Genomic DNA, 13,487 nt, shown 5'->3' on the forward strand with positions numbered 1-13,487 from the left:
ATTCTTAAGGATAAAAAGATGCAGAGAACCTCAATGATGATAAAGAGAAAGGCAAATTAAAGCAATGGGGTTTTTTAAACCTAGTGGCTCACTAAGGAGTTTGAAGACACTTTATGGGTGAGCAGACAGGGAAAGCCACAGCCTGGTATTGATGTTGGAAGATCAAGCGGATTCAACCTCCTTGGAGACAAACAAGATAATTTCAGTGAAAACAAAAGATGCCTCTGCCCTTCAACCTTTCCAGAAATTTATTCTACACTGACATTGCCTGTGTGCAAAGCGATCCATGGTCAGGATACTGGTTTCGGCAATTGTTAAATAGCAGAAGACAGGCAGCCGTCGACACGCCCACCTGTGGAGGTCTGCTTAAGGAAAGCCTCACGTAGCGTTAAACAGCCATTAAAACTGGGAAGCTGGACTCTCGGGGCTGTGAAAACATCCCTGACACCTGATCCTAGAATGAGCAGGGTCTTGGGTTCGTTAAGAGTGGGAAATCGCCATGGCGTGTGTGCAAACAGCGTGCTTTACAAGAGGGAGCTCTCTCTACCTTCCTGTGTCCTGGAACAATTCAAAGAATGCTGGAAATATCTTCTCTTTAGAGGTTAAATATAGAACTGAGTTGCAAAGCCATCTGGGCCTGGTACATGTTTTAAAGGGGATCTTTAATCTGCGCTTAGTTTTACGGTAATTTGTCCTAAATGCATTTACTGCATCTTTTGGGGGTGATTTATTCATCGCTATTTAACTCCTCAAGGGTTTCATTTATGTCACCACATGGTAGCAACTAATTTTCTCTTTTAGTATTTTATGTCTTCTGTTTCTCTCGTCTCTTTTCTTCCCTTGCCTGGGCTTTTATAGTTTTGCTCTTGTCCCTTAATCAAGTTCATGAGAGAATTATCTATTTTATTTATTATGCTTTTGTTATCTTATCAGAAAACTACCTTTTTGGTATTTTTGTTTCCAATTTCACCAACGTGGGCTTTCATGTCTGTTAATTCCCTCTTCCTGGTTAACTTTATTAATTTTTAACTTAATTAAGTGCACTACGTGGTAGGATTATTTAAAGTCTTTCTTCTAAAGAGCATTTTAAAGGTTATAAATTTTCCTCTCATTGCAGCATTAGCTATGACATAGGGATCTTACTATGAAATATGTTCCTTTCCTTGCTTTCTTGGCAGTTTTATCTTGTGTTTTGATTTTCTCTTTAATCTGGAGTTCTTTTAAGAAATGTTTTCCTAATTTTTAAGCAGTACATTTTTTTATTGCTGTATCTATTTTTAATTTAACGGCGAGAGGATGGGGCCTGTGAAGTCTCTGCTTTTTTTCATGAAGATTTTCTTTGTGTCCAAGTACAAAAATAAAACCATCATGTCTGTAAATGTCCAGGGGACCAAGTTAAGAAGATATATTTTCTGTTTGTGGGACACAACCTTTCATTTGTACACGCAGATAAAACACATGTAGAGGTGGCTTATGCGTCCACACATACATACTGACACACCTACATGTATACTTACTGTATCATTCAGATCTGCTCCAGCCTTCCTTAGTGTTATCAGTTGCTTTTTCTTTCTTTCTTTCTTTTTTATTAGGCTCTATTGATTTATAGTGTTGAGTCAAGTTTTGCCGTACTGCACTGTGACCCAGTCGTGCATATATACACATTCTTCCTCTCATGTCATCTGCCATTATGGTCCATCCCAAGAGCTATTATCATTTTTTAATCTAATACATCATCCAGATTCTGAAATGGAAAGAGGAACTCCTTCCCTTACAAGTAGGTTTTTAGCAGTCAAGCGGCAAATTCACGGTGCGGTTTGGCGCCCAGCCTGACAGCCAACCTTCCTGGGGCCAAAGCTGGCCGTTTTCTCCTGTGTGACCAGGGGCCAACTGCTGCCTTCTCTGGGCCTCAGTGTCTGTGTCCTTGACAGCAGGACCCTTATGTGTAGGGCTGCTCCTAGGGTTGTCCTGCTGGCCCAGCGAGTTAAAATAGGCAAACGCAGGCCCCGGCCATGTATGTGGCTGGCGCTGAGCCGTCTCCCTGGGCTTCTGCTCTGACCCTCCCTCCCCGTGCCCCCCCAGCATTCCCCCCGGCTCCCTGTGCCGTAAATCTCGGGGCTGGCCCTTCTTCTGTGCTCTCTCCCATTTGCTGCTGTGTAACACGCACACACCTGTACCGACGTGGACCGCGCGTGCGTTTGTGCCGCCCTCTCCCCTGCCCGTGACTGCTTGGCCGCCTGCCTCTAGGACCTGTGTTAACTCTCAACACTGACGCTCGTATTTCTCCCGGGCCCACGAGGGGAGTGAGCGAAGTACACCTGCCTTCCTTGGGGTTTAGCCTCGATTCCCAAACCCACGGGGTCACATCCCTGCTCCCATGCCTCTTGCCTCCCATTCAGCAACACACGGTACGACTCCTTCCAAGGGCGCTGGGACACCTGCCCCTAAAATCTAAGTCTCCCCTCCACCCCGGCAGGATGCACAGGACACGGTGCTCACTCTCTGTGGCTGCGAAGCCATTTCGCATCAGGCTCTGGCCAATTTCCTAACAACCCCCCTTGAGCCCACTTCCCCGCGGGCCAGCACCGCGGTCCCCCACCATCTGCTTTCACTTTGTACAGTTACCTGCAGTCAACCACGGGCCAACGATACCAAAGGGAGATCTTCAGAAATAAACCATCAGTTGTAAGTCACGTGCCAATCTGAGCGGCACGAGAAAATCTTCGGCCGTCCCGCTCTGTCTGCAGGGACGTGAATCACCCCTTTGTCCAGGGTCTCCCATCCTTTAGCGACTGGGCAGCTGCCTTGGTGGTCAGTTCAGCTGTGGAGTGTCACAGGGCTTGTGTCCAAGGGACCCTATTTTACTCCACAACGGCCCTACAGTGCAGGAGGGGTGATGCTGGCAATTTGGACGCGCCAAAGAGAAGCAGAAGCAGTAAGGTGCTTCCCTTAAGCGACAAGGTGAAAGTTCACAACATCTTAAAGAAGGAAAAAAAAATCAACTGCAGAGACCGCTAAGATCTATGGTAAGAACGAACCTTCGGCCCGTGAAAGAGTGAAGGAGAATGAATTGGGTACTAGTTTCGCTGTCGCGTCTCAAACCTCAAAAGCTACGGCCACAGTGCATGACAGCAAAGGCAGTAAACTTGCAAAAAGTCCCAAACCTCTTATTACAGTATATGTTGTGGCTGTTAATCTCTTACTGTGCCTAATTTATAAATTTAACTTTATCTGAGTTATGATGTAACTTAAACATCAATTAAAATGTAAACTTGAGTATAGAGGTTCCTTAGAAAAACTAAAGATAAGTTACCATCTGTTCCAGAAATCCCTCTCCTGGGCATGCCTTAGGAAAAGACAAAACCTCTAATTCCAACAGATCCATGCACCCCGGTGTTCACCGCAGCACTGGTCACAACAGCCAAGACATGGAAAACTCCTCAATGTCCATCAGCAGAGGAATGGATGAGGAAGGTGTGGTACATGTAGACGATGGAATACTACTCAGACATGAAAAAGAATGAAGCCAGGCCATTTGCAGCAACATGGACGCAACTGAGATTATCACACGAAGTGAAGTCAGTCAAAGCAACACTATATGAGATCACTTATATATGGGAATCTAAAAATAATACAAATGACCCTATTTACAAAACAGAAACAGACTCACAGACATAGAAAACAAACGTGGTTACCAAAGGGAAGAGGCGGTAGGAAGGATAAATGATGTGTATGGAAAACTCAACAGCTACATGGAGTTCCCGTCATGGTGCAATGGTTAACAAATCTGCCCAGGAACCATGAGGCTGCGGGTTCGATCCCTGGCCTTGCTCAGTGGGTTAAGGATCCGGCATTGCCATGAGCTGTGGTATAGGTCACAAACGAGGCTTGGATCCCGCGTTGCTGTGGCCCTGGCGTAGGCTGGCGGCTACAGCTTCAATTCGACCCCTAGCCTGGGAACCTCCATATCTCCATATGCCACAGGTGCAGCCCTAGAAAAGACAAAAAGACCAAAAAAAAAAAAAAAAAAAAAGAAAGAAAAAAGAAAAATCAACAGCTACAAACCGCTACATATAACACAGATCCCCGACAAGTACCTACTGCATAGCACAGGAAATTATATTCAGTATCCTGTACAATGGAAAAGAAAAAGTATGCATCTATAACTGAATCCCTTTTGCTGCATGCTTGAAGTGAATGCAGTATTGTAGATTGTCTGTAGCTGAACAGAAAGAATGCCTATAAGCTTCCGGTGTGCGTGTACGTCAGGGAACAGCATGGACTGGTGCTGAGGGACCGTCCCCGGCTTCAGGCACCCCCGGGGGTCCTGGAAGTCATCTCCTGTGGACAGGTGACGGCCACCGCGCTTGCCTTGCTCTGACAATGTCCAGGAAGCGGTCGTTTGCTCCGGCTGCCGTAGCAGGATCCTACAGCCTGGAGGGCGGCAGACCGAGGGCAAGATGTGGGAAGGGTCCGTTTCCCGTGGGGCCTCTCTCCTTGGTGTGTGGATGGCCGCCTTCTCGCTACAGCCTCGCAGGGGCTCCCCGTCGTGTGTGTGCCCCTGGCGGCTGTTTGTCCCAGGTTCTTCTGAGGACACCGGTCATGCTGGGTCCAGCCACCCTCGCAGCCTCTCCGAACTCAATCACGTCCTTCAAGGCCCTTTTTCCAAATACAGTCACATCCTGGGGTCCTGGAGTGAGAGCTTCAATGCAGGAGATCTCCGGGGCACAGTTTAGCCCGTAACAGGGGTGCTGGGCGCTTTGTTATTGTCCGTGGCCATTGCCAGGCTGCTTTCCTCCAGGGCACGGCCACCCCGCTTTTGCACCCTTCCTGGCACCCCCGCCGGCCCTCACTGGAGGGCAGTCTCCCTCGCGTCAGCTGAGTGGGGCAGGGTTCTCCACGGCGACACCCTGGACATCTGGGGCTGTCATGTGCCATGCAGGATATGTAGCAGCCTCCCGGGACTGTGACGACCGTAAGGGCTAGATTTTGCTAAATGTCCCCGGGGGGTACGATCACACGCAGCTGAGGCTCCGTGTGATGCTGGAGTTTGGGGTTTTGCTTCAACTGTTTCTTTGGGAAGAAGTTTTAATTACAGGAAAATTGTACGACTAAGAGGGAGACATAAACACCAACGCCCCGTCCCTAAGATGCGGCGCACTAGTGAACCTGGCGCTCCGTGCCTTTGACCACGGGTGCCCCGTCCCTGTGCGGATTCGCACTGCACTTCGGGCTGAACCGTGCGAGGGAACCGTGAGCCCAGCACCCGCTGGCCTCTGCACATCTTGCTGCGTGTTTCCTAAAAGCAAAGCTGCTCCCTCCGAAGCCCTGGTGCAGCCACCCGCCTCTGCAGCCCCTGTTGCCCCTGGGCCTTCGCTCAGCCTGCCACCTGCACGCGGGAGGGTCCTTTGCGGCAAGTTCTCCCTCTGGCGCAGGATCCAGTCTGGGGGGCGGGGTCCCACCCTCAGGTCTCTGCAGCCTCCTTCAGTGGGGACATTTCCAGTGTCTGTCTTTTATGTCGTGGACATTTCTGAAGGGGCAGGTCCCACCACTTCGGGTGGGGGAGGGGTCTGGTGTCTCCTCGTGGTCACACTTAGGCTGTGTGCTCCCCACCTCGAACGCTTTCAACGTGACGTGCGGTCCAGGGGCGGGGGGGTGGTCCCGGCCTGGAGGGGGTCCCGGCCTGGAGGCATCTGCCCCTCATTGGGGATGTGACTTTAACCACCCGCTGGGGACACTGTCCAGTTGATGCGCCGAACACATACAGTTATTCTGCCTTTGTAACCAGTAAACAGTCCGGGGACAGACTTTGAGGCTATGCAAATAATCCTGCTCCTTATCAAAAAATGCCTCCCAGATTTAGAGGCTTTCATGAACCAGACTTTATTAAGGTGCTTGCAAAATGCTGTTATGCCAGCTCTACCAGCCCATCCACAAAAAAAAAAAAAAAAAAAAAAAAAAAAAAAAACTGAAAAAACAGAAAGAACACCCCTCCGTCTAGCTAGACTGGTCTTCCAGGGGCAAATATCTCCGCGTCCTCCTGTAAGAAAGAACCTCTCTCCTCGTGCATTCATTCACTTCTGATGGTTTGCTGTCTGTATGCGTGGGCGTAGGGATTTTTTTTTTAATCAGATGCTTGATTGTCCGGAATGATCTTGGTATCCGAACGGTCCCAGATTTGGCCAATGGAAGACACCTCTCGCTGTCTGCTGTGTCCCTGTGACATGTTTTGCTGCCGTCGTTGGCTCTGAGCCGTTTTTCAGGTTTTGGTTTAACAAGATTCAGCCTGATTGTCTACCCACCCCGCTCCCAACCCGGAGCCCTGGTTCTTTTTACCGGAGAATGAAATTCTTAGGAACCAAACTCTGGGCACTGCAGAGGCGCCTGGCTATTAGGCATCTTTTCTTCCAGGCCCTCCCCTGCACAGAGAGCGAAGGAAACACATGCCTATAAACGCACGCGTGAATGCACGTTGTGCTGACACACAGACGCGCTTGCCCGGGAACGTTTGCACACTTTAGAAACCTCGAGTGCACGCCCGCGCCTCGAATTCCGCCCGCCGTCCTGGGTTCTTCCTTATTTGCAAAAGCCCCTTTGTCCACAGCGAGACGCCTGCTCCCCACTCACAGCCACACAGAGGCCTGTTGCCCAGGCTACAGGGCCGCTAAAATGCTTCCTTAATTGCTCTGTCCTTATCGCTACAAAATCAAACCTACTGAAAGGAGCCCAGGATTTGTTTGTCATTCTCGCATCGCCCTCCTCGAGACCACGGGTAGCCAGTCAAAGGCTGTGGTTTCAAATTACTCGGATTAGTGATTTTTCCTTCTCTCTCTAGTGTGGTTTATGTGACTCATTTAAAAATTAGCTGGGCGTCTTTCTTAACTTGTTTTTAAAAAACACTTTACCGGGTATAATTTACGTACCATAAACTTCACTCACTTTCGGTGTAATTTTAGCAATTGACTGACTTGTGCAGTCGTCCCCGCGGCCCGGGGTCAGAACACCTCCCTCCCCACCCCCAGACCCATCCTGCCTGTTTAGAGTTCATCTCGGGTCCTGCGCGCAGCCCCCAGCCCCCGACCCCCAGAGCCTGCTTCCTAGCGGTCTCTGTGGATGTGCCTCCCCTGGACAGTTTGTATTGAAGGCCCGTGCAGATTAGAGCCCATGAAAGTACTTCCTTCCTTTTTATGGCTAAAAACCAGACCCTTGTATGGACAGAACGCGTTTTGTCTATCCCTCCGCTCGCCAGGGGAGGGATGTCTGCGTTGCTTCCCCCACTGGGCCATTAAAGTAACGCGCTGTGGACGCCTGTCCGTCTGCGTGCATGTCTTTGTGGGGACATGTCCTTTCGCTTGTCACAAGCAGATGCACTTACAGCAGCAGAATTGCTCGACTCTGTGTCCAGCTTTCTAAAGACTTGCTGAAATGTTTGCCAAATCGGATGCACCATTTTACCTTTTCCTTTTTTGGTCTTTTTTGGACCACACGCGTGGCATATGGAGGTTCCCAGGTGAGGGGTTGAATCAGAGCTGTAGCTGCTGGCCTACACCACAGCCACAGCAATGCTGGATCCTTAACCCACTGAGCGAGGCCAGGGATTGAACCCGCGTCCTCACGGGTACTAGTCGGGTCTGTTACCGCTGTACCACGCCGGGAACTCCTGGATGCACCACTTTGCGTTCCCGCCCGCCGGCTGCACGGTTCCCGTTTCTCCACATCCTTGCCAACATTCGTGACTGTCTGTCTCCTTTCTTACAGCCACATCCTAGGAGGATTGAAGTGTTATCTCATTGTGGTTTTTGATTTGCATTTATTTCCTTGACTGATGATGCCAAGAATTGTTTTCATGTGCTTATTGCCAGTTATACATCTTCTTTAATGAAATGTTTGTTATTCCAATCTTTCGTCCATTAAAAAATCTAAGCTTGGTATGTTCAGACGTTCACATGCAAATCATAAATGATGGTGAGAGCCTGTGTCCCCTTCGCGCAGCTTCCCGCAGTGGTAACATCTTCTAAAACAGTTGACCCTGGAGTTCCCTGGTGGTACAGTGGGTTAAGGATCCAGCAGTGTCACTGCTGTGGCTCAGGTCACAGCGGTGGCTCGGGTTTGATCCCTGGAACTCCTGCATGCGGTGAGCATGGCCAAGAGAAGAGAAACAGTTGACCTTTGAACAACACAGGTGAGAACTGCACGGCTCCTCTTACAGATGGTTCACTCATCCACCAGTTCGTGTGGTTTTTGCTCTCCAGGGCTGCACCCATGGCATATGGATGTTCCCAGGTTAGGGTCTGATTAGAGCTACCGCTGCGCCAGAGCCACAGCAACGCAGGATCCAAGCCACATCGGCGACCTACACCACAGCTCATGGCAACGCCGGATCCTCAACCCACTGAGCGAGGCCGGGGATCGAACCCACATCCTCGTGGATACTAGTTGGATTTGTTTCCGCTGCACCACGACGGGAACTCCATCCAGCTCATGTCTTTTTACTGCCGAGTAGACCCTCCCAGTCTAGATGGACCACAGTGTTGAGCTCGTCACCCCCTGCAGGCTGTCCGGGTGGTTTGCAGATTGTGGCGGCTGAACAGCGGCCCCTGAACTGTCCAGGTTCTCATTTCTAGAACCCGGGACTGTCTCATCTTTCGTGGCAAAGGAGACTGCGCAGGTGCTTAAGAGTCTTGAGTGCAGGGCGTGATCCTGGCTTACCCAGGTAGGCGCAGTGTCATTGCAAGCGACCTTCCAGAAGCAGGCAGACGGGGAAGGCAAGGGGAAGCGGGGAGGCAGGTGGTGGGATGCAAGGCCCGGTGAGGCCCGGAGGCTCGCGGTTGGCCCCCAGCAGAAGAGCCAAGGCAGCAGACGCCCCCCAGGGCCTCTGCCAGGAAGCAGCCCTGCCAGTGAGTGTTCAGTCCCATAAGATTCAGTTCAGACTTCTGGCCTCGGGAACTGTAAAGAAGAAATTTGTGTCGCTTTAAGCCACTGTTTGTAGTAATTTATTGCACAGCAATGGGAGACTAATACACAGATAAAGCTGGTATGAAAAGCCACGTCCAGGTTCTTGTACAACCATGCCTTCTCGTTTCTCCGAGACGAAAGCCTGAGAGTGTGATTTGCTAAGTTGCAGGCTCGCTGCATGTTTAGATACGGTTTGTTTTTTTCCCAGAAACTGCAGAGCTTTCCCCAAAGCGGCGGGGTACCATTTTACGTTCCTCCCAGCAGGGCTGGGCGAGGCAGCTCCTCTGTGCCTCTGCCAGCATCTGAGGCTGATACTGGTTTTCATCTGACCTGATCTCACGGGGTGTGTGGGGCCATATCGCGTTGAGGTTTGTATTTGCATTTTCCCAGCAGTTGGTGATATGGAGCATCCCTTTCAGGTGCTGCTTTGCCATTTTATATACTATTCAGTGACATATCTGTATATGCCATTCTGTGAAATGTCATTTGCCCGCTTTCCAAGTGGATTATTCTTTTAACCATGGCGTTTGGAGAAGCTTTTGTATAGTCTAGAGACTCGTCCCCAGTGAGATAGGTGGCTGGCAAATATCTTTGCCCACTCTAGCTTTCCTTCTCATGCGTTTAACAGATTTCTCTTAATTCTGATGCAGTCCAGTTTATCCTTTTTATGGATTGTACTTTTGGGGTCAGGTCGAAAATGCCTTTGCCTAACTCTAGATCCTGAAGCTTTTCTCCAGTAGTTTCTCTGGCAGAGCCTTTATTAATATGTGATGCAGGTACCATGAAATGGTGTTCAGTCCATCCCCAGAGTTGTACAGCCATCTCCACAGTCTGGTTTTGGACAGTGTCACCACCCCCCAAGGAAGCCCAGAGCCCTCCAGAGTTCACCTCCCCCAGGAGCCCTCGTTCCAGCCTCTTCGGCCCCAGGCAACAACTCGGCCACTTTCTCAATGGAATCGCACAGGACGTGGTTGGCTGCGACAGGCTGCTTTGATCTGTTTTTAAGCGTCATCCATGTTGGCGTGAGTAAAAGCTCGTGGTTTCTTTTGACAGCTGAATAATCCACATGTCAGGTATCCATTCACCTGTTAGTAGGCGTTTAGGTTGCTTCCGCTTCGTGGCCGTTAGGAATAGCGCTGCTCTGAATGTTTGCTTCACCTGCTGGGTGGATGTACGATTTCGTGCCCCCTGGGTGAGTGCGTGAGAGACGGACGCTGAGTCAAATTAAGGCTGTGTTGAAGTAATTTTTTCCTTAGGAGCTGTTTTCCAAAGCGAGGGCACCCTCTCCATTCCCACCAGCAGGGTGTGAACAGGGTGCAGCTGCTTCACGCCCTCGCCAGCCCTCGCGGTGCCCTGTCTTTGCCAAGCTGACGCCGGCAGCCGTCTTAGTGCTCGCAGCTGGAGTCTCACTGTCGTTTCGATTAGGGTTTACGTGTGGCTGACGGTGCTGAGCCTCTTTGCACGTGTTTACCGACCGTTGGCTCATCTCTTTTTGAAGAAATGTCTATTCGTCCTTCTTCAAGTCGGGATGCTTGGTCTCTGGTTTCGAGGTATAAGTGAGATTCATGTATCTCAGCCCCAGATTTATGATTCGTACATATTCACTCCCATCTGTGGGTTGTCTTTTCACTTTGTGTCTTTTGAAGCACAAAAGCTTTGAATTGCGATCAAGGCCAATACACCTATTTTCCTTTCGTCGCTTGTTCCTTTGCTGGCACAGCTTAGAAAGCAGAGCCCAGCGGAGGTCGTGAAGGTTTCCCTTGTTGTTCTAAGAGACTTCTTTAGCTTCACCTGTTCTGTGTAGGTCTTTGATGCATTTGGGGTTGCTTTTTGGGTACGGTATGCGAGAGTGGTCCAGCTTCATGTTTTTCTTGTTGTTTGAGCACCTCTCCTTCAGAAGACTCTTCCTTCACCGTTGACTGCTCTTGGCATCCTAGTCAAGAGTCAGCTGACCACAGATATAAGGCTTTATTTTTTAAAATGCTTACGCTGTTCCTTTCGTATGAGTCTTACCTTAGGCAGCACCATGCTGTCCTGACCACTCTTACTCCGTTGTAATTTTGAAACTGAGAAGTGTGACTCCTCCAACTTCATTCTTTTCTGAATTATTTTGGCTATTCTGGGTCATTTGCATTTCCACAGGGCTTTAAGAATCTGCTTGTCCATTTCTATAAGGAAGCCAGCTGGGATTCTGGTAAGGATTGTGCTCAATCTATAGATCAATTTGGGGAGGACTGCTGTCTTAATTATATTGCCTCTCAATCCATGAACATGGAATGCCTTCTGTGTATTTAGATTCTTCCTTCCTTCCTTCCTTCCTTTCTTTCTTTCTATTTCCTTTCTTTATTTCTTTTCTTTCCTTCCTTCCTTCCTTCTTCACCCATGGCACACAGAAATTCCCAGGCTAGGGGTTGAATTGGAGCTACAGCTGCCAGCCTACACCACAGCCACAGCAACATGACATCCAAGCCATGTCTGTAACCTACACCACAACTCACAGCAACACTGGATCCTTAACCCACTGAGTGAGGCCAGGGATTGAACAAGCAGTCCTCATGGATACTAGTCAGGTTCGTTAACCACTGAGCCATGAAGGGAACTCCCTCGATATTTTCTTTCAATGATGTTTGGTGGTTTTCAGAATATGTATTTTTATTTCTTAAATTTACCCATGACTATTTTTCCTTCTTTCTTGTGATAAAGTACATATGAAATAAAATTTACCATTTCACTGTTCTTAGGTGAATGTCTGTGGCATGAAGTACACTCACGTTCCCGTGCTTTATTTTTGGATGCCATATTTTCTTAATTTCATTTTATGATTTTTAATTGAAAGTATGTAGAAATACGGTTGATACTGATCTTGCGACCTTGCTAAATTTGTTTAGGAGTTACAATCCTTTTTTAAAATTTTTGTGTGTTTTTGTCCTTTTAGGACTGCACTCACACAGCATAGGGAGGGTCCCAGGCTAGGGGTCCATTCGGAGCTGGAGCCACCAGCCTACGCCACAGTCACAACAGTGTAGGATCCGAACCATGCCTGTGACCTACACCACAGCTCACAGAAATGCTGGATCCTTAACCCACTGAACGAGGCTAGGGATCGAACCTGCATCTTCATGGATGCTAGTCGGATTCGTTAATCACTGAGCCATGGTAGGAACTCTCTGTATTAGTTACAATCTTTTTTTTTTTTTTTTTTTTTTTTGGTGGATTCCTTGAGATTTTCTGTATAGAAAATCCTGTCATCCATGAATAGAGATAGTTTTACCTTTTTATTTCTAAACTGGATGCCTCTTCTTTTTCTTGCCCAACTGTCATGAGTGGAACTTACAATACAATGCTGAAGAGAAGTGATGAGAGCAGATGTCTCTGTCTTATTCTTTAATGGTGAAAGCCTTTTGTCTTTCACCATTAAATACGAAGTTAAATAGATGCACTTTATCAGACTGTTATTCCTAGCATATTGACGCCTTTTTATCGTCATGTAAGTGCATTGAATTTCATCAAATGCATTTCCCGTGTCTGCCATTGATAAGCATGTAGTTTTTGTCCTTTATGTTTTGAAATGGTGCATTAGGTTGATCAACTTTCAGGTAGGAATCCAGCCTTGCATTCCTGGAATAAATACCACTTGGTCATAGTGTATATATATTTCTAACATATTGCTGTATTTTACTTGCTAGTATTCTGTTGAGTATTCTGCGTCTATTTTCATAAGAATGATTGGTCTGCAGTGGTTCTCTTTTGTGTTGTATCTGTGTCTGGTTTTGGTAACACTGAGCTCAAGAATGTGTTGGGAAGAGATTCCTCCTCTTCTGTGTTTATTTTTGATGGAGGGGAAAGTACAGACTTGGTATTAATTCTTTAAATTTTCGTAGCATTTATCAGTGAAGCCATCTGGGCCAGCTGGGTTTGTCTTTGTATGTAGCATTCTGATTACTAATTAAATCTCTTTACTTGTAGCTCTATTCAGATTGTCTACTTATAATCAGTAGCTTTTGACTTTTTAGGAAGATGTCCATTTTATCTACATCGTGTAATGTGTTGGCACCAAGCATTTCATAGTGTTCGTTGTAATCTTTGTTATTTCTGTATAGTCAGCTATAAAGTACTTTCACCGATGATTTTAGTAATTTGCGTCTTCTTCTGTCACTGGTCTAGCTAAAGGGTTATCAATTTTGTCCATCTCCTCAAATAACCAAATTTTGGTTCTGTTGACTTTCTCTAGCATGTTTCTATCCTCTGTTTCATCAATTGATGTTCAAATACTTAGTATTTCATTTCTTCTGCTGGCTTTAGGTTTAGTTATTTTTTCTTCTCTTTGCTTCCAAGCTTCCTAAAGTGGAATCAGTTTATTGACTTGAGGCTATTGTGTTTTTTATTTTTTTATTTTTATTTTTTGTCTTTTTGCCATTTCTTGGGCCGCTCCCACGGCATATGGAGGTTCCCAGGCTAGGGGTCCAATCGGAGCTGTAGCCACCGGCCTACGCCACAGCCACAGCAATGTGGGGATCCGAGGCGCGTCTGCA

At 47.9% G+C, this 13,487-nt stretch overlaps 1 protein-coding gene and 1 long non-coding RNA gene across 3 annotated transcripts in view; both read left to right on the forward strand.

Annotated features, from left to right (window-relative positions):
• The window catches only part of KCNQ1 (potassium voltage-gated channel subfamily Q member 1), a 313,789-nt gene that overhangs the window by 107,202 nt on the left and 193,100 nt on the right, over positions 1–13,487 (forward strand).
• On the forward strand, positions 1,212–11,690 carry LOC146405015 (uncharacterized). The gene is made up of 2 exons (XR_014836697.1): positions 1,212–3,763; positions 8,479–11,690. It is a non-coding gene; the product is annotated as an uncharacterized LOC146405015 (long non-coding RNA).

The sequence above is a fragment of the Sus scrofa genome, chromosome 2, assembly GCF_054392235.1.
Source record: "Sus scrofa isolate SSC_HxYL_T2T_F1_AM1 chromosome 2, Sscrofa_HxYL_maternal_Yorkshire_Landrace_v2.0, whole genome shotgun sequence".
Lineage (NCBI taxonomy): Eukaryota > Metazoa > Chordata > Mammalia > Artiodactyla > Suidae > Sus > Sus scrofa.